Raw genomic sequence first — 19,245 nt, 5'->3', positions numbered from 1 at the left:
GTTAGGGTTATGTGGCCCAGAAACTGGGAAAGGGAATAACAATCGAAATGTAAATAAGAAATACCCAATTACTAAAGATGAAAAAAATAAAAAAGAATGCCACCCCCTGTAGAAAAAAATATAGGGCCCATACCTTTTCATACCACTATATTCAAATTCCTGCTCCCCTTACACTTGAAGCCATAAATTAGCACCATATGCATTTTTTTTATTGGAAAGATTTTATATTTCGCAGGTATTTTTTCCTTATTCACTTTACATCCAGTTCACTGACCCACCCAGACCACCCTCACAAAATCCTTACCCCTTTCCCCTTCCCTTCTTTTCTGAAAGTGTGGAGTCATCTTTGTGTCCTTCCTGCCTTGGCACTTCAATACTCTGCAGCTAGGTATTTCCTTGCTGAGGTCAGACAAAGTAAGCTTCTTCCCAACTTCCTCAGACCTGCTGAGCCTGAACCATACAGATAAGCTTCCTTTTCCCACCCATATTCCCTGCTTGTTGATTCTTCTGGTGCAGGTATACCTGCCGTGAACAGCCTGCTATCCCAGCACCCTCCATTCTCTTGCTACCTCTTATCCAAACTTCATCAGAGTTGCTGAGCCTGAAGCACACCAGTATGCTTCCTTTCCCCCCACTCATCTTCCATGCTTGCTGAATCCTCTGTAGTAAGCAGAGCTGCCCTGAACAGCTTGATATCTTAGGGAGACATCCATGTTCCTGCCACCTCTCCTTCCTTCAAGTCTGCTAAGCCTGAACCATGGAACCTGCCGTTTATCCAACCTTGACAGTCCCCATAGTCTATCACAGTCTTACCAATGTGTAAAACTTCTCACCTAGACATACAAAATTCTGTTCACATCCATCCCTTAAGAGTATTCATAACAACCTGTAAATGTGCAGAAAGGAATCATATTATCCACCTCCATGTTCTCTCAGCTGCTTCTCTCTCTGGTCTCCTCTCTAAAACTTTTCTCCCGCCCATCATTCCTTCTTGTCCAATGACAGGCCTCTTTCTATCTTGTACATGCCTTCACCTGCATAATGACATCATCCTACAATCCCTCCCCCAAATTGCCCTAGTGTGCTTTAAATCAAGACTGCAAACTCATTTTGGGGTCTCTTCCTCTTTCTAGACGGTAGACCCTAGCATGCTGGTCTTCTGAAGAATAAAACACATTTCTTTAGGTGATTCTTGGACATTTGAGAGATTCCTCAATGGAGAGTTCTTTGCTTACCCCAGTGTTAACAGGGTTATTTTTGCTCTCCAGAGTCTATGTTTTAGGAATTCTATGAAGCCACAGTTAGGCTGATATCAAAAGCACACAAAGATCCAATAAAGAAAGAAATTCAGATCAAATTCCCCTATGAATATCGATGCAATAATACTCAATTAAATCCTTCAAACTTATTTCAAGAACATTTCAAAATGATCATTCACTATGATAAAGCAGACGTTACCCCAGAAATGCAGGGATGGTTCAATATATGAAAATTCATCAACATAATCCACTATATAAACAAACTAAAATTTTACATTATTACTAAAACCTTGAACAAAATACAACACCCCTTTATGTTAAAAGTCTTGGAAAGATCGGGAATTCACGGTCCATACCTAAACATATTAAAAGCAATATACAGCAAACAATAGGCAATAAATTAGATGATGAAAACCTTGAAGCAATCCCACTAAAATCAGGGACTAGAACATGACTACCCTATCTATTTCCCTATATAGACAATATTGTACTCGCAGTTCTACCCAGAGCAATTAGCCAATGGAAGGGCTTCAAAGGTATATAAATTAAAAAGGAATAAGTCAAGATATAACTATTTGTGGATGATATGGTAGTATACTTAAGACTCCAAAATTTCACGAGAGAACTCCTAAACCTGAGAAGTTCAGCAAAGTGGCTGGATATGAAATTAACTCAAATAAATTAGTAGCCTTCCTCTATTCAAAGTTAAACAGGCTGAGAAAGAAATTAGGGGAAAGACACCCTTCACAATAGTCACAAATAATATAAAATATCTTGATGTGACTCTAACCAAGCAAGGGAAAGATCTGTATGACAAGAACATCAAGTCTCTGAAGAAAGAAATTGAAGAAGATCACAGAAAGTGCCAAGAACTCTGATAGTCATGCACACTTTAAGCAGTGTTAACTGTATGCATTTATCTTCTCTGATCTATGGTTCAGAGTTTATACTGAATTACATTTTGCAGAACTTACTACCTTCTGTTAGTACCCATTGCCATTTGTGTATTTGTGTGACTATGGTTCCATCTTCCTGAGTTAAACCGTTCTGCATTGTGTCTCTACTTTGAGCCCACGTGCAACCTTCTCTCAGAGTTCATTGCATGCTTGCTTCTTCCTTTCTGTCTCTACGTTATTTTCTTTTTTGAGTTTTTATTTTTTTTATTTATTTTTTTCTCCATCTTTATTAACTTGGGTATTTCTTATTTACATTTCGATTGTTATTCCTTTTCCCGGTTTCGGGGCCAAATCCCACTAACCCCTCACCATCCCCTTCTCTATGGGTGTTCCCCTCCCCATCCTCCCCCATTACCACCCTCCCCAAAACAATCATGGTCACTGGGGGTTCAGTCTTGGCAGGACCAAGGGCTTCCCCTTCCACTGGTGCTCTTACTAGGCTATTCATTGCTACCTATGAGGTCAGAGTCCAGGGTCAGTCCATGTATAGTCTTTGGGTAGTGGCTTAGTCCCTGGAAACTCTGGTTGGTTGGCATTGTTGTTCATATGGGGTCTCGAGTCCCTTCAAGCTCCTTCAGTCCTTTCTCTGAATCCTACAATGGGGTTCCATTCTCAGTTCAGTGGTTCAATGATGGCATTCGCCTATGTATTTGCTGTATTCTGGCTGTGTCTCTCAGGAGGGATCTGCATCTGGTTCCTGTCGGCCTGCACTTCTTTGTTTCATCCATCTTATCTAGTTTGGTGGCTGTATATGTATGGGCCACATGTGGGACAGGCTCTGAATGGGTATTCCTTCTGCCTCTGTTCTAAACTTTGCCTCACTATTCCCTCCCAAGGGTATTCTTGTTCCCCTTTTAAAGAAGGAGTGAAGCATTCACATTTTGGTCATCCTTCTTGAGTTTCATGTGTTCTGTGCATCTAACATAATTTGAGCATTTGGGCTAACATCTGCTTATCAATGAGTGCATACTATGTGTGTTTTTCTGTGATTGGGTTACCTCACTCAGGATGATATTTTCCAGTGCCATCCATTTGCCTATGAATTTCATAAAGTCATTGTTTTCGATAGCAGAGTATTATTCCATTGTATAGATGTACCACATTTTCTGTATCCATTCCTCTGTTGAAGGGCATCTGGATTCTTTCCAGCTTCTGGCTATTATAAATAAGGCTGCTATGAACATAGTGGAGCATGTGTCTTTGTTATACGTTGGCGCATCTTTTGGGTATATGCCTAAGAGAGGTATAGCTGGGGGAGGATTGGGAGGGGAACACCCATATAGAATGGGACTGGGAGGGGTTAGGGTGATATTGGCATGGAAACTGGGAAAGGGAATAACATTTGAAATGCAAAGAAAAAATACCCATTATAATAAAGATGGAAAAAACTAATGAATAAACAAACAAACAAACACACAAACAAAAACCCTGTATTCTGTTTTCCAGATTGTCTTTAGCATTTTGAACTACTATGAAAACATAAAACACTCATAGCGGTTTCAAATAAATGTTAACCTGCTGGGTGAAAAACAAAACAAAACAAAACAAAAAACAAACCTTTGGTAAAGCTCAAAAGACACATTGAAACCCACACAATAATTGTGGTAGACTTCAATACCCTACTCTCATCAATGGAGAGGTCTTTGGTAGAGAAACTAAGCAGAGACACAGTGAAACTAATAGAGGTTATGAACCAAATGGATTTAACAGATATATCCAGAACATTTCACCCTAAAGAAAGAATACACATTCTTTTCAGAACCTCATGGTATCTTCTCCAAAATGGAACATATAATTGTTTACAAAACTGTTCTTAACCAATACAAGAAGATTGAAATAATTCCATGCACCCTTTCAGACCACAATAGCCTGAAGCTGGTCTTTAATAAGAGCAAAGGCAAGAGAAAACCCACATACATGTGGAAACTGAACAACTCTCTACTTAATGATCATTTGGTCTAGGATGAAAAAACAACCACTTTCTGGAATTTAATGAAAATATGAACACATCATACCCAAACTTATGGCACACAACGAAAGCAGTGCTAAAAGGAAAATTCGTACCACCTCGAATGGCTGAGGAACACCTAAATAATGTTCAAATTCATCATTGATCAGAGAAATGCAAATCAAAATGACCACTCAGAATATCTAAGATCTAACCTCAATTAACAACGCATGTTTGTGAGGATGTGGTGAAAGAGGAACTCTCCTCCATTGCTGGTGGGATTGCACACTGATACAACCACTCTGGAAATCAATTTGGAGGTTGCTCAGAAAATTGGAAATAGACATACCTAAAGATCCATAAATACTACTCTTGGGAATATACCCAAGATGCTCCAGCACGCCACAGGGGCACATAATCCACTATGTGCATAATTGCTTCATTTGTGATGGCTAGAATGTGGAAACAACCCAGATGTTCCAAGACAGAAGAATAGATAAAGAAAATGTAGTTCATTTACACAATGGAATACTAACCAGCTATTAAAAATGAGGACATTCTGAATTTTTCGGGCACATGGATGGAACTAGAAAATGTCATCCTGAGTGAAGTAACTCAAACCCAAAAGGACATACACAGTATGTACTCACTAATAAGTGGATATTAGCCAAAATAAAAACGTACAGAATACCCATAGAGTCCACAGGACTCAAAAAGGTCAACAAACTGAAGGGCTCAAGTGAGGAAGCCTCAGTTCCACTTGGGAGGGAACAGAAAGCAATCACAAGGGGGAGGGAGGGAGGTACTGGGAGGGAATGAGGTTGGGAGGGTCATGATCTGGTATCATGATCTGAAGCCCTGAGGTCCAGCAGAAAACAGTGAAACAGATGAACTTGGGAGGAAGGAGGTTGAGAAGACCCTCTAGAATATACAAGAGACCTGGGAAGTGAAAGATTCTCTGGGCTCAAATGGGGTACCCTAGATGAAAGACCCTACTCTGAAAAGACTGAACTTTTTGAGTCCACCTGTCTTTTCCCCAGGAAGTGAGGGATGGAGTAGCTATCCTATAGTCAAAGCTCTGACCCATATTTCTTCCTGTCTGAAAGAAATGCAGGAATGGAAATGGAGAGGAGTCTGAGGAAAAGAAGGTCAAGCAACAGGCCCAAAGTGAGATCCAGCTCAAGGGGAGGCCCCAAGACCTGAAACCATTACTGAAATTATGGAGCATTCACAAAAAGGATGTATCATGGCTGCTCTTCAAAAGACCCAAGAGGCAGCTGAAAGAGTCAGATGCAGTTATGTGCACCCAACCAGTGAACAGAAGCTGCTGACTCCTCTGGTTGAATTGGAGAAAAGCTAGAGGAAGCGAAGGAGGTGGGTAACCCTGGAGGAGGACCAGCAGTCTCATTTACCTAACCCCCTAAGATTGCTTAGACACTGGATCACCAACCAGGTAGTGTCCCACGCGTGACCTCTCGCCAGCAAGAAAACACGCGGGGACATGCGGATCCTTGCTACAACCAAACTTTTATTAATCTTAAGGAAAAGCCCCGCGCGCCGGCATGGCGCGGTTTATATACCCCCTAGTGCGGCGCATCCACACCTGATTGGTTGCTTACCCATGATCTCAATAGGCACGCCCCGGAGTGGGCAAAGACCTGGCACGAAGGTACTCTTGCACATGCGCACAGTTAACTTCCTGAAAGGAAGTCAGCTGGCGCGGCGGAGGCCTGCGCCATCTTGTCTAGCTCGGCCTTCCACGTGGGCGCAGTGGAAGCCAGCGCCATCTAGTGGTGGCGAATGTTATTGCGGCCCTCTACATCTCCCCCTTATTATTTTAATTAATTAATAACAGTAAATTATTGTCTAGGCTGGTCTAGGTCCCTGCAGTTACGTCCATCTGTTGTGGCTCCTGTCTTAGGTCGTTCCTCTATGTCACAGCCTTATCCGTCGAAGGGTAACCCTATCGCCACCGGGCCCCGTGTCTTAGATTGGTCTGTGCATGAGGAAAGTTGCCCGTCTCTGGATACCACAGTGCTGTGTGACAGTAACTGATAATGACCTAGGGCGAACTCTAAAACGAGGCCAGCCAGAAGGTGAGTTAGTGGGGAGATCATGATCACCCTATCACGTGCAATGAGGAAACCTCAGCGATGTAGAAGGGCTGATCAAAGAATCATTGAGTCTCTCTCATCCCAGTGCAATGGATCCACATATCCATGGGGTGCAAGAGCAGAGAACTCAGATACCGACTAATTTTGAAGATAGATAACCAAATTTTAGGGGAGGCCCCTTGTTCAAATGGCCACAAGTGCTTGAGTGATAACGGCCTTGTCACGTTTCGGTTGAGATCTGAGTTTTTAAACCAACCATAGCATGAACACTAATCCACAGCATAGGGCTGCACCAAACAGAGCCACCCCCACCCATTCTTAGAAGTACTAGGAATCCAAATCCAAAGAGGCAGTGTGAGGGCTAGAGGTAGTTTCCGAGGGATCCATCCGGGAGTCATTTCTAGGTGTCAGAATTCTCCGTGTCAGTCGTTCCGGTAGCCAGAATGGGTTGTCTTCTTCCTGTGGGAAAACACAAACCGCTCCCCTGGATCTTATTAAAATAGGATCCGGGCCTTTCCATAGACCAGTCAAAACATCTTTCCATTTTACCATCTCTTTTGGTCTATCAGGCTCTGAATAGTGACGTTCGGCCACAGTATGGCCTTGGGCATCAAGATTTAAAAAATTAAGGGTGAAGAGTGCCATGGAAACAGCTACTCTTGGTACTGAGGGTAGAGCCTCCTCGACTCCCCCTTTTTGATTAATTAAATAGGATTTGAGAGTGCGATGGGCACGTTCTACAATGCCCTGTCCCTGAGGATTATACGGGAGACAAGTCAGATGAGTCACCTCCATCTGGTGGCAGAATTGTTGAAATTTTTGAGAAGTATAAGCTGGTCCATTGTCTGTCTTAAGGAGTTTGGGTTTTCCCCAAGCGCTCCACGCCTCGAGGCAATGTTGAATTGCATGCGAGACCTTTTCTCCTGTTAGAGGTGTAGCAAACATAATGCCAGAGCATGTATCAATAGAAACATGCAGATACTGAAGTTTTCCAGAAGAAGCGATATGAGTAACATCCATTTGTCAGACCTGTAGCGGTCAGATTCCTCGTGGGTTAATTCCCACATGTGGTACAGGCAGGTATTGACAACAATTTTGACATTGGGTAACTATCTCCCTAGCTTCTTTTCTAGTCAAAGCAAATCGGCGGTGTAAAATTTCAGCCGTCACATGAAATTGTCTGTGAAATTCTTTTGCTACATCTAATTGAGGGGACAAGGCAACTGCAATCACTCTTGTAGCTTTGCCCGCTAGGTCATTTCCATGGGACATTGGCCCAGGAAGGCCTGAGTGAGCTCTAATATGTGTTATGAATACAGGGGATCTCCTGTTGAGAAGGGTAGATTGAATTTGTTGAAAAATTTGAGCAAGTTTGCTGGAAGGCCTGATTAATCCAGCCACCTCAAGAACCTTAACTGCATTAACCACATAAGAGGAATCTGACACAATGTTAAGCGGGCCTGGGAAGGTCTCGAGGACCTCTAGCACCACTAAATATTCCACAACTTGAGGTGAGGTTTCATTATACTGCTTAGATACTACTTTATCATTGACCACATAAGCACCTATACCAGTTTTTGACCCATCTGTATACACTACAACCCTATCAACAAGTGGTTTCTGAGACATTATGTGTGGGAACACAATGGCTTGGCTTAAAGCAAATTGTAGGATTGGGTGTTTTGGATAATGATTATCAATCTGTCCAGCAAAGGAAGTGACTAACACTGCCCAAGCATTTGAGGTAGCAGCTAATGTTTGAACCTGAATGGCTGTATATGGTACTATCAAGGTTTTGGGTTCTTTCCCAAAATGAGTAATAGCTGCCTTCAACCAGCGGAGTGCAAGCTGAGCAACCGCATTGGGATACCAGTCAATAATCTTAGCAGGAGATGCATTGGGATGGATCCATAATAAAGGCCCATCCTGCCACAAGACAGCTGTTGGCAATTGCATAGTTTTGAAAACACACAGATCAAAAGGCTTAGTCTCATCAATGTGCTGCAATTGAGCATCCTGTAAGGCTTTTTCTACAACTTGTAAGGCCTGGTTCGCGGCTGGCATCAATGTTCTCGGAGAGGAGATATGAGAGTCCCCTTCCAAAATATCAAATAAAGGTTTTAACCCAGCAGAGGAAATCTTTAAAAATGGTCTTAGCCAATTTATATCTCCCAATAATTTTTGGAAATCATTTAAGGTATGTAAATGATCTCTGCGAATCTCTAATTTCTGGGGAACTATTTTTTCAGGATAAATGACCGATCTCAGAAATGAGCCAATTTCTGCAATTTGAACCTTTTCTGCAGCGACTTGTAGTCTCCATTGTCCCAATGTTTTGATTAAGATGGGATATGAGGTCTGTAAGGTTGTTAAATCTTTATCACACATTAAAATATCATCCATGTAATGAGCCAGCAACAAAGATGGAAATTGCTTCCTTATAGGTTCAAGGGCTCGTTGCACATATAGTTGGCAAATAGTGGGGCTATTGGCCATGCCTTGAGGCAGGACCTTCCACTGAAATCTCTTATCAGGTTCAAGATGATTAATAGCTGGTATAGTAAATGCAAACCTCTGTCTGTCTTGTGGACACAAGGGGATAGAAAAGAAACAATCCTTAATGTCTATAATTATTATCTTCCATTGCTTAGGTAAGGCGGAGAGTAAGGGTAGGCCTCGTTGGATCGAGCCAAATAAACGCATCTGTGTATTAATGGCTCTCAAATCATGGAGAAGTCTCCATTTTCCTGATTTTTTTCTTTATCACAAAAATAGGAGTATTCCAAGGTGAAATGGATGGTTCTAAATGACCAAGCTGTAATTGTTCATTAACCAATTTAGTGGCAGCTTCTAATTTTTCAGAGGATAGATGCCATTGAGGAACCCATTTTGCCTCCTCCGTGAGCCAGGGTATGGGCATAGAATCCTCAATGGCACCTAGGAAAAACCCAGGCCCTGCCTTCCTATATTACCTTCTTGTGGGACCGGTTCTAATTTTCCTTGTTCCTTTTTTCCTAATCCCTTTCTTTCCTCGTAGCCCATTCTCTTCATAATCTCGACAGCTTGTCGAGAGTACTCGTTGGTCAATGTCAGACCTAGACCCCGTAAGACATCCCTCCCCCAAATGTTAACAGGAAGAGGGAGGACATAAGGAATAAACCTTCCTGATTGGCCTTCTGGAGCATGCCAGATCAAGGAGCGTGAGCTGACAGTGGGGCTGGCCTCATACCCTAGTCCTTGTAAGGAATGGGATGATTGAGTGACAGGCCATGCCTTAGGCCACCAACTAGAGGAGATAATGCTCTTATCAGCCCCTGTATCTAAAATTCCCGTAAAGGTTTTCCCTTCTATATTCAACTCTAAAGAGGGTCTGGAATTAAGGTCCATCATTAAATAAGCAGAATCAGTCCCAGAAGAGCCAAACTTCGCGGTGCCTCTAGGGACCCCGGAAGAAGGAAAATGATCATGTAAGCTTGGAAGAATAATCAACTGAGCAATCCTGTCACCTGAGGAAATGGAAAAAACGCCTTGATGGCAAGAGCAGAGAACTTGAAGTTCTCCCGTGTAATCTTGATCTATTATTCCAGGGTGAACAATAAGTCCCTTTAAGGTTAAGGAGGACTGTCCCATAATAATGCCGACACTTCCCACGGGTAGGGGGCCTTTGTAGTCAGTGGGGACAGGTTGTACACCCATCAGTGGCATTAATATGAATTGGGTGGTGGAACAGAGGTCCACTCTTGCTGAGCCTCTTGTGGCTCTGCGAACCGTGGTGTCCGTCTGTTGTAAGCTGGAGTCCCATATGTTTTGGGGCCCTGAGACCTGGGGCCCAGATACCCGTTTTTTGGAGTGTTTACACCCCCTTCTGCCTGGGGAGGCCCAGGCTGAATAAGCTTGTCTCTGATATCTTTAACTGAACGACACTCACTAGCCCAATGATAGCCTTTCCCACACTTAGTACCCAGTCCTGGTGCTCTCTTCCTTGTGAGGGCTTGACACTCCTTTTTCAAATGTCCTGGTTTGCCACAGTTATAGCAGACCCTGCGATCACCTGTACCTGAGCACTTTTGGCCCTGTAGGATATCAGCCGCGAGGCCGGCATTAGTAAGTGGGCCTCCAAGTTCTCAGCAAACTCTCAGCCAGTCCTGTAATCCTTTGCTCTTCCTAGGTGTAATAGCTGTTCTGCATTCCTGTGTGGCTTGCTCATAGACCAACTGTTCCACTAAAGGCATTGCCTGTACAGGGTCTCCAAAGATCCTGCCTGCTGCCTCTGTCATCCTAGCCACGAAGTCTGAGAATGGCTCCTGGTGGCCTTGTATGATTCTCGTTAAGTGTCCCCCGGACTCTCCCTTCTTGGAAAGTGCCTTCTACGCCTTAACGGCGGCAGCGGAAATTTGAGCGTATGCTCCCCAGTCATAGTTAGTTTGATTATTGGCATATTGCCCTTGTCCTGTTAGCAGATCAAGCTAACAGTCTCTCTGATTGCCTTCAGCAATGGCATTGACTTTGGCCTGTGCCTGAGAGGCGTCATACCACAAGGCTTTCCATTCCATGTATTGTCCCATATTAGGGAGCACAGCCTTCACTGTTGTCTGCCAGTCTCCTGGAGTCATGGCCAGAGTAGCAAGCCTTTCGACTTGAGCAATAGTAAAATTGGCACTAACTCCATAGTTACGGACCGACTCGGCAAGTTCCTTAATTTGAACATATTCTACTGGTGCGTGAACACGGCCTCCATCGGCGGCCTCAAACACCGGGAATGCCTGCTGTATCTTTTTCTGTTCCTCTTTAGTGAGGAAGGAATCTGAGTGGAATCTCTCCATATAAGATGGAGGGGCGCTGGGGCTTATAGGCTGGGAAACCGCATGGTTTCCTCCTCCTACTTCCTTTGTTTACCCAAGCTGTTAGCTCGTTGTTCCTCTGGGTAGTATCTTTCTTTTTCACAGCGAGCTGCCTCCTCTTCTAAATCCTCTCCCTTAGAGGAGCTAAGCTCGTCTGTCTCTGAGCTATCAAGCTCTGAAGTCTTTGAATCCTTTACCGGATAAAGACTTCTCCTTTTCAAGACCTTTTTCTCTCTTCTCTGTTTTATCTCTCCTGGGGCGTTTTTTCCCCACTCTCTCACCTCTGCAGAGGGGACTGACTTCTTGTAATCTTTCCTTGAGCTCTTTAATTTCTTATCTAACCCTGTTTCTGACACACTGCCTTGCCCTTCCCCCAACACTCTCCGCCTTACTGTTACAGCTGGGCAGCTCCCACGCGACCTCTGACACCATCTGACGGTAGCTAGAAGCTCAAAGGTCAATAGAAACAACCCGAGGGCTGCTACAACCATCATAGAGACTTCCGCCGCATCTAGCAGAGGAGTGAGGTGGAACAGATTAAGGCTAAACATTGCCTCTCAGAGTCTCACCCGCGTTCCGCAGCTTCTGGATCCTTTCCGTGAACAGAGGCCCCCCCTTGGCGCCAGCGGTGATAAGGCGTTTTTCCCGGGTTTTAGCACCAAATGTCCCACGCGCGACCTCTCGCCAGCAAGAAAACACGCGGGGACATACAGATAATTGCTACAACCAAACTTTTATTAATCTTAAGGAGAAGCCCCGCGCGCCGGCATGGCGCGGTTTATATACCCCCTAGCGTGGCGCATCCACACCTGATTGGTCGCTTACCCATGATCTCAATAGGCACGCCCCAGAGTGGGCAAAGACCTGGTACGAAGGTACTCTTGCACATGCGCACACAGTTAACTTCCTGAAAGGAAGTCAGCTGGCGCGGTGGAGGCCAGCGCCATCTTGTCTAGCTCGGCCTTCCATGTGGGGCGCAGTGGAAGCCAGTGCCATCTAGTGGTGGCGAATGTTATTGCAGCCCTCTACAAGGTAGTATATAGCAGCTGAGATGAGGCCTCCAACACATATACAGCAGAGGACTCCCAGGTCTGTGTTCAGTCAGAGAGGATGCACCTAATCCTCAAAGACTAGAAGTCCCAGGAACTTTACGGGTTTGGTGGAGTGCATGGGATGGGAATGTCCTTGTGGAGAAGTTAAGGGAGGGTGATTGCAAGGGGAGGGAGGTATGCAATATGGAACCCTGGGAGGTTGAGGACCAAGAGGTGAATAAATATGGAGTGATAAAAAATAAATAATTAGTAAAAAAAATACCTAGGGTACATTCCGAAAAGATAAACTAGTACACAACAGAGACATTTGCTCAACTATGTTCATAGCAGCTTTGTTCATAATAGCCAGAAACTGGAAACAACCCAGATGCTCCTCAAACAAAAAATGGATAAAGAAAATGTGTTATATCTACACAGTAGAATACTATTCAGGTATGAAAAACTAATGGATGAAAATTGATAATGTCATCCTCAATTAGGTAACCACACCTAAAAAGACATGCAGTGTATGTACTTACTTATAAGTGGATATTAGCAATAAAATACAAAATACTCTCAGTGCATTCTATAGACCCAGAGATGCTAAACAACAAGGAAGGCTCAAGAGAGAATGCATGGGTTTCACAAGGAGGGGGAGTAAAAGAGTAATAGGAGGAAGATGGAGGGAGGGCACTGTGTAAGAGAAGTATAGAAAAAGGAATGGGGAAGGGATTCAGTATCACATATGAGGTGAAACATAAAACAGGATCACAGAGCCCAGAGAATAAATGGAAATCTACAGCAGACATGGTGTGTTTGTGTGTGTATCTGTTTATATGTCTGTGTGTGTGTGCTTGTGTGTATCTGTTTGTATGACTGTGTGTATGTGCCTGTGTGTGTGCCTGTATGTGTCTGTGTGTGTTTAACTGTTTATATGTCTGTGTGTGTGTGCCCGTATGTATCTGTTTGTATATCTCTCTGTGTGTGCGCCTGTGTGTGTGTGTATGTGTGTGTGTGTGCGCGCCTGTGTGTGTGTGTGTGTGTGTGTGTGTGTGTCTGTGTGTGTGTGTTTGCTGAATGAGGTCCTCCTGAGGATGTATCAGACACCTGGGGTGGAAAAGTTCTCAGGACAAACAGTGGTGACATTACCTGATACTCATAGCAGTGGGGATATGGAAGATGAAGAAGCTGCCTTCTATAGTCAGGTAGAAACTCCAGTAGAAGAATAAGGACTCCATCACACAAGAGGACACAAATTTTTGAGTCCAAATTTATCCTTCCTGCAAGAAAGGCAGGGACAAGATGGAACAGAGACTGAGAGAATGGGCATCCAACAAGAGGCCCAACTTTAGACCCATCTCACAGGAAGTACAAGTCTCTGACACTATCAACGATAATTCGTTATGCTTGGAGACAGAAGAATAGCTTACCTTTCCTCTGATAGGTTCCACCAAGCACTGACTGAAGCAGATTTAGAAACCTACAGCCAAATGTTGTGTTCAGAGGCTCTTATGGGACACTTGGCAGAATGACTGAGGGCCAGAAGAGGATAGCAACTACACAGGAATACCAGGAATCAAGTAAACTGAACCTCTCAGAGACTGAACTACCTACCTAAGATCATACATGAAGTAGTCCTAGGCCCCCACACATATGCTGCAGATATGTAGCTCAGTCTTCATTCTGGGCCCCAAACATGGAGTGGGAGCTGTTCTTAAAGCTGTTGCCTATCTGTGGAATCAGCAGCCCTTTTCTAGACTCAGTGGGCATGGATGGGCCTAGGTGTGCAGATATTTGATATACAGAAGGGAGCAAGATGCAGGGGGCCAACCCTCTTTGAAGGTAACAGGAGGTAGAATAAAGGGAAGGCCTGTGTGAGAGGTGGGTTTGGGAGGCAACATGGATTGCGATGTATAGTGAAAAGTATAAGCAAAATATTGTAGATTGAAAACTGTCAATAAAATCTTTACAAAATTTATTCAAGTCTACATCAAAATGATTATCCACCCGGATAAAGTTGTCATCACCCTAGACTTGCAGATATGGTCGAGCTTATCTAGAGTATTAAACATTATCTACTTCATCAATAATGGACAAAGGCCGCATGAGCAAGTAATGAGATGCAAAATGCTTTTGAAATTGTTCAACATCACTACTGATAACATCCTTGAGAATATAGGGATACCATTGTGAATAGAAACGATGACCAAGGCCATCTTGTAAAGGACAATATTCAACTGGGCCTTGCTTATATGTTCACAGATTCCATCCTTTAACATCAAGACAGGAGCATGGCAGCATCCAGGCAGACATGGTGCAGGAGGAGCTGAGAGTTCTACATCTTCATATGAAGGCTGCTAATTGAAGGCTGAATTCCATGCAGCCTGTACCAACAGTGACACACCTACTCCAACAAGGCTAAACTAACTCCAAGAGTGCCATACCTTCTAAGAATGCTACATCCTGGACTGAATATATAGATAAGATCTATGAAGCTAAGAAATGCATGCTGACAGGAATCAGATAAAGATGTCTCCTGAGAGACACAGTTAGAGCATGTGAAATAGAGAGGTGAATGCTAGCAGCAAACCACTAAACTGAGAACGGGACTCCTGTTGGAGGAATTAGAGAAAGGATTGAAAGAGCTGAAGGGGCTTACAACCCCGTAAGAGCAGCATTCCAACCAACCAGAGCTTGCAGGGACGAAACCACGACCCAAATACTACACATGGATGGACCCATGGCTCCAACTCATAGGGAGCAGTGGATGGCCTTGTTGGGCAGCAATGGAAGGAGAAGCCCTTTGTCAATATAAGTAAAATTTTTAAGAGATAAGTGACATCATGAACAGCAGAGGACAAGGGTAGAAATGACAATTTATGGAGTCCGGTCTTCGCATGCTGTGAAATTGTAAAGGAAAGGCAGCAGAGTATTGTGAGAAAAACAGTCCAAGGAGAGTAATGGACACAGATGTGTAACCCTGTAGCTATCTGCCCAGGGTTTCAACAGAGGTCAATGTGTTGCATTGTTGAGATGGCAGCTCTGTCCCCCTTTGCACAAAATCGGATACCACTTAGGCTCATGTCACTCCTTCCTCAGGACTTAGCCCTTCCATTAGGTTAGTTGTCAGTGTCCACAGACTGCACTAAGCCAACCTTATCAATCAGGCCACTGTTCAGTATTCATTTTAATCTCTCAGAGACTCCTCAGTCCACTCCTTTGTAGCTTCCCATCACACATGTGCCTTCTTGCCTTTAGCTGTTTGTATGTAGTGCTTCCAGGTTTCTGGTTTGTGTTGTCTTAACTGTTCCCCTCCAGCATAGAGCCCAGAGTCTGACAAACACTGACCTCTAACTCCCTCCTTCAGTTAAATCTGTTCCCAATATATACTACATGCACTTAATATGTGAAGGGAATGTACATTGCCTGTCCCTCTGATTTGTGAGGGTATATCATAAAGTTGCTAAATAGTACACCTTGATGTACTGTATTGCTTGTCCTAGGGACTTAGCATATGAGTTTTGAATTAAACTGCTTGCCTATTAATTGTAAGAGTTTCCCATTAAAATATTCGAAGTGAAAGTCATGCATTTTAAAATTTTTATTACATCAGTACCATTTTTAGTGCATTTTTAAGTGAAATCCATCTTTAACCCTACTCTGAAATACTGCTCATATTACCAAGTCATGTGTTATTAGTTGGCAAAGAGAAAAGATATTTGAATGTGGCTTCTCTGAACTTTCTTTCTTTCTTTCTTTCTTTCTTTCTTTCTTTCTTTCTTTCTTTCTTTCTTCCTTCCTTCCTTCCTTCCTTCCTTCCTTCCTTCTTTCTTTCTTTCTTTCTTTCTTTCTTTCTTTCTTTCTTTCTTTCTTTCTTCCTTTTCCTTTGTAAAACTTTTATCCTGCTCCCTCCAGAAGTGGCCATTAATGGGGGCTTTATGAGCCACTCCAAATACCTGATAGAAAGTCTATGCCCCATTCTTGTGTAGGGTGTTTTCAGGAAAACACCTGTACTGGATTCATGACTGTCATCACTTTGTCATATCCAGAAGACCTAGTTTCACATCACGTCTCCCCAAATTTTGTTCTTATATCATTTCTGACTCCCTCTTCAACAACAGTACCTGAGCCTTGGAGGATGTTGTGCTGGTTGAATTTAATGAACTTTCCATAAATCTACATATAATCTGGGAAGACTGAACCAGAGTAGAGGTATCTTCTCTATCACATTGTCTTGAAGGAAGTCTGTGGGTCATTTTCTTGTGATTAATGTAGAATGTCCTCTGTAATTATAGGTGGTGGTTCTGGATGTTGGTACTCCAGGGTGGATCGTCCTCAATTGTATAAGAAAACAGGTTCAGCAAACCATGGGAGCAAGCACTGCCCCTCCCCATCTCTCTGTCTCTGTCTCTGTCTCTCTCTGAGTGTGTGTGTGTGTGTGTGTGTGTGTGTGTGTGTGTGTGTGTGTAAGTGATGATGCATATATGTAGAGGTGAGACTGCAATGTCTTAGAGTTGGTTTGATCCTCCTACCAAGATTGAGGGTCATCAGGCTTGGATGGAAAATGATCTTATGTGCTGCATCATCTAAATGGATGCTTTTTTACGAATTTCTTCTCATTAACATTCTTTTCATTTAAAAACATAAGTGTTTCTAATATTTCTGTCCCTTTCTAAATACATCAAATCTTAGAAAGTATTAAGGAACACATAAGGCTGTGCATGTACTTTAGAGGCAGTGTGAGTTTGCTTCACACATGGAAGGCAGCTCTGTAACAGTGAAAACAAGCACAGCATTTTAAGGTAAGTAAATAATTTTTAGTACAATCAATAATTGTATAAGACTCCGGGGCCTGATGCTCAAGTTCCTGATTTTTTTATCCATTTGTGTCCAGAAGAAGCCAGTGTGTTTTTCCTGCTGTTTGAAATATTTCCAGAAGTTTATGTAAAGGTATAAACGTAGCAATCTTTGTCCAGAATATATAAAGATGTCTAATAACTCAACACTAAAAGGACAGTGTGGGCAATGGATTTCAAGACATTTCTCCAGAGATTTCCAAATACTTCATTTATATATTCGAAGATGCCCAGCTAGAAGAACATAGCAACCAGAAAAGCAACAGCTTTTGGTCCAGCCCCTGTTCCAGTTGTTCAGGACACACATGAATATCGAGCTGCACATCTGCCTCACATGTACTGGGAGGCCTGTCTCCAGCCCCTGTATGTTCTTTTGCTGGTGGTTCAGACGCTGAGAGCCCAAAGTGTCAAGTTTACTTAACTCTGCTGGACGGCCTATGGAGTTTCATCCCCCTTTAGGGCTGCAATCCTTCTTCTGAATCTTGTATATGAGTCCTCAAGCTCTACCCAGTGTTTAGCTGTGGATGTCTGCATCTGTCTGAGTAAGCTGTTCAGTGGAGCCTCTCAGAGGACAGCCATGTTAAACACTTGTCTGCAGTTGTTATAATTGTTATAAAATACTCTGTTATAGAGTACTATGAAATGTGAAGGATTGGTGCTTGCCCACGGATGGGTATCAAGTTTGGCTAGTAATTAGCTGTCCATTCCCTCAGTCTCTACTCTGTCATCAATTCCTGATTTTTTTCTATCAGTTTCTTTATATGGTAGATAAATTTGATGAGTGTAAACTGAGGACGATCTTTTGTTTTGTTTTGTTTTGTTTTCAGAGCTGGGGACCGAACCCAGGGCCTTGCGCTTGCTAGGCAAGCGCTCTACCACTGAGCTAAATCCCCAACCCTGATGAGTGTAAACTGAACATTGCTGCTTCCCTGGTATAAAGCCTATTTTCCAAGTATTCTATCTAGTTGTTTTGTAGAAAGTTTGGTAGCTTAGTGCATAGAGCAGGGGAGTGCAGTTGAGAAATATATTTTATATGTTTATTATTTATGTAACATAGAGTATAATATAACAATATATATTCATATATATTTATATGCTGAGTGTGTAGGTCAGTGGTAGAGCACTTGTGTAGCGTCTAAAAGTGCAAGAGCACACGTGAGACTGTAAAGGAACTGAGAAATAGCAACCTTCTATATTGGAACTATAAATATAAAATGGTTCAGTCTTCAGCACCTGAATGTGCACAGAACTTAAAAATGATAAAAGGGAGGAACCCCAAGAAGTACAGCATGATGAATAGGTAAACAAAGTGTGGCATATCAATACAATGGACTAGTATCTAGCAATGACAAGACTTATTGATACTAATCCTAAAATATTAATAAAAATGACAAACATTAAACTCTGTGAAAGAAGCATTTCTAATGTCCAAAAAGGGACTAATATTATATTAGATGATTTCATTTCTATTAAATACCTAGAATGAACTGGTTGGTGGTGACATAAGCCTTTAATCGCATCACTCAGGCGGCAGAGTCATGTAGTTCTCCAAGAGTATAAGGCCAGTCTGGTCTACAGAGCTAGATTCAGGACAGCCAATGCTGCTACACACACACACACACACAACACACACACACACACACACACACACACAAAACACACACAACACATACACATAACACACACACATTCATTCTGAAAATAACTCACTCACTCTCTCACTCACTCATTCAATCAAATCCAACAAATACCTCAAAAACCAGACACAAAAAACCAATCAATCAATAAGACAGCAGCAGCAGCAGCAGCAGCAGCAGCAGCAGCAGCAGCAGCAGCAGCAGCAGCAGCAGCAGCAGCAGCAGCAGCAACAGCAACAACAAACACTAACAGAATGAGAATCCTAAAGCAGAAGTTAGATTGGGTTCCAGCCTGTTTCCTCATTAATCAAAGGGCCCCTCAGAAAAGCATTCATATTATGGGCTATTGCAATGGCATTGGTGCTGTACACAACCTGATTTTAAGTTTCTATATTTGAAGGTCATACTTCTATCATCAAAGAGGGATAGTTGGAACTGGTGCCTAAAATGTTGATAGGGGGTAGGCTGTGGAGGAATAAAGAGTAACTTGTAATGGCCACAGGGTTTTTGGCGAAAGATAAAAATTTTTTTTAAAAAACCAATAGGGTAATAGGGGCATAATTTTAATAAAATACTAAGAAAGCACTACTAGATTGTATGCTT

At 42.9% G+C, this 19,245-nt stretch overlaps 1 protein-coding gene and 1 pseudogene across 2 annotated transcripts in view; one reads left to right on the top strand and one right to left on the bottom strand.

The window, feature by feature from the left end:
• Poteml1 (POTE ankyrin domain family member M like 1) overlaps positions 1–19,245 on the top strand; it is a 116,111-nt gene that overhangs the window by 39,598 nt on the left and 57,268 nt on the right. The gene's annotated exons all lie outside the window — the stretch shown is intronic.
• LOC148000500 (igE-binding protein pseudogene) lies at positions 6,690–11,669 on the bottom strand (annotated as a pseudogene).

Source organism: Rattus norvegicus, chromosome 16 (genome assembly GCF_021556685.1).
Source record: "Rattus norvegicus strain SHRSP/BbbUtx chromosome 16, alternate assembly SHRSP_T2T, whole genome shotgun sequence".
Lineage (NCBI taxonomy): Eukaryota > Metazoa > Chordata > Mammalia > Rodentia > Muridae > Rattus > Rattus norvegicus.
The sequence above is the reverse complement of the archived record's forward strand: the minus strand, read 5'-3'. Positions and strand labels throughout refer to the sequence as shown.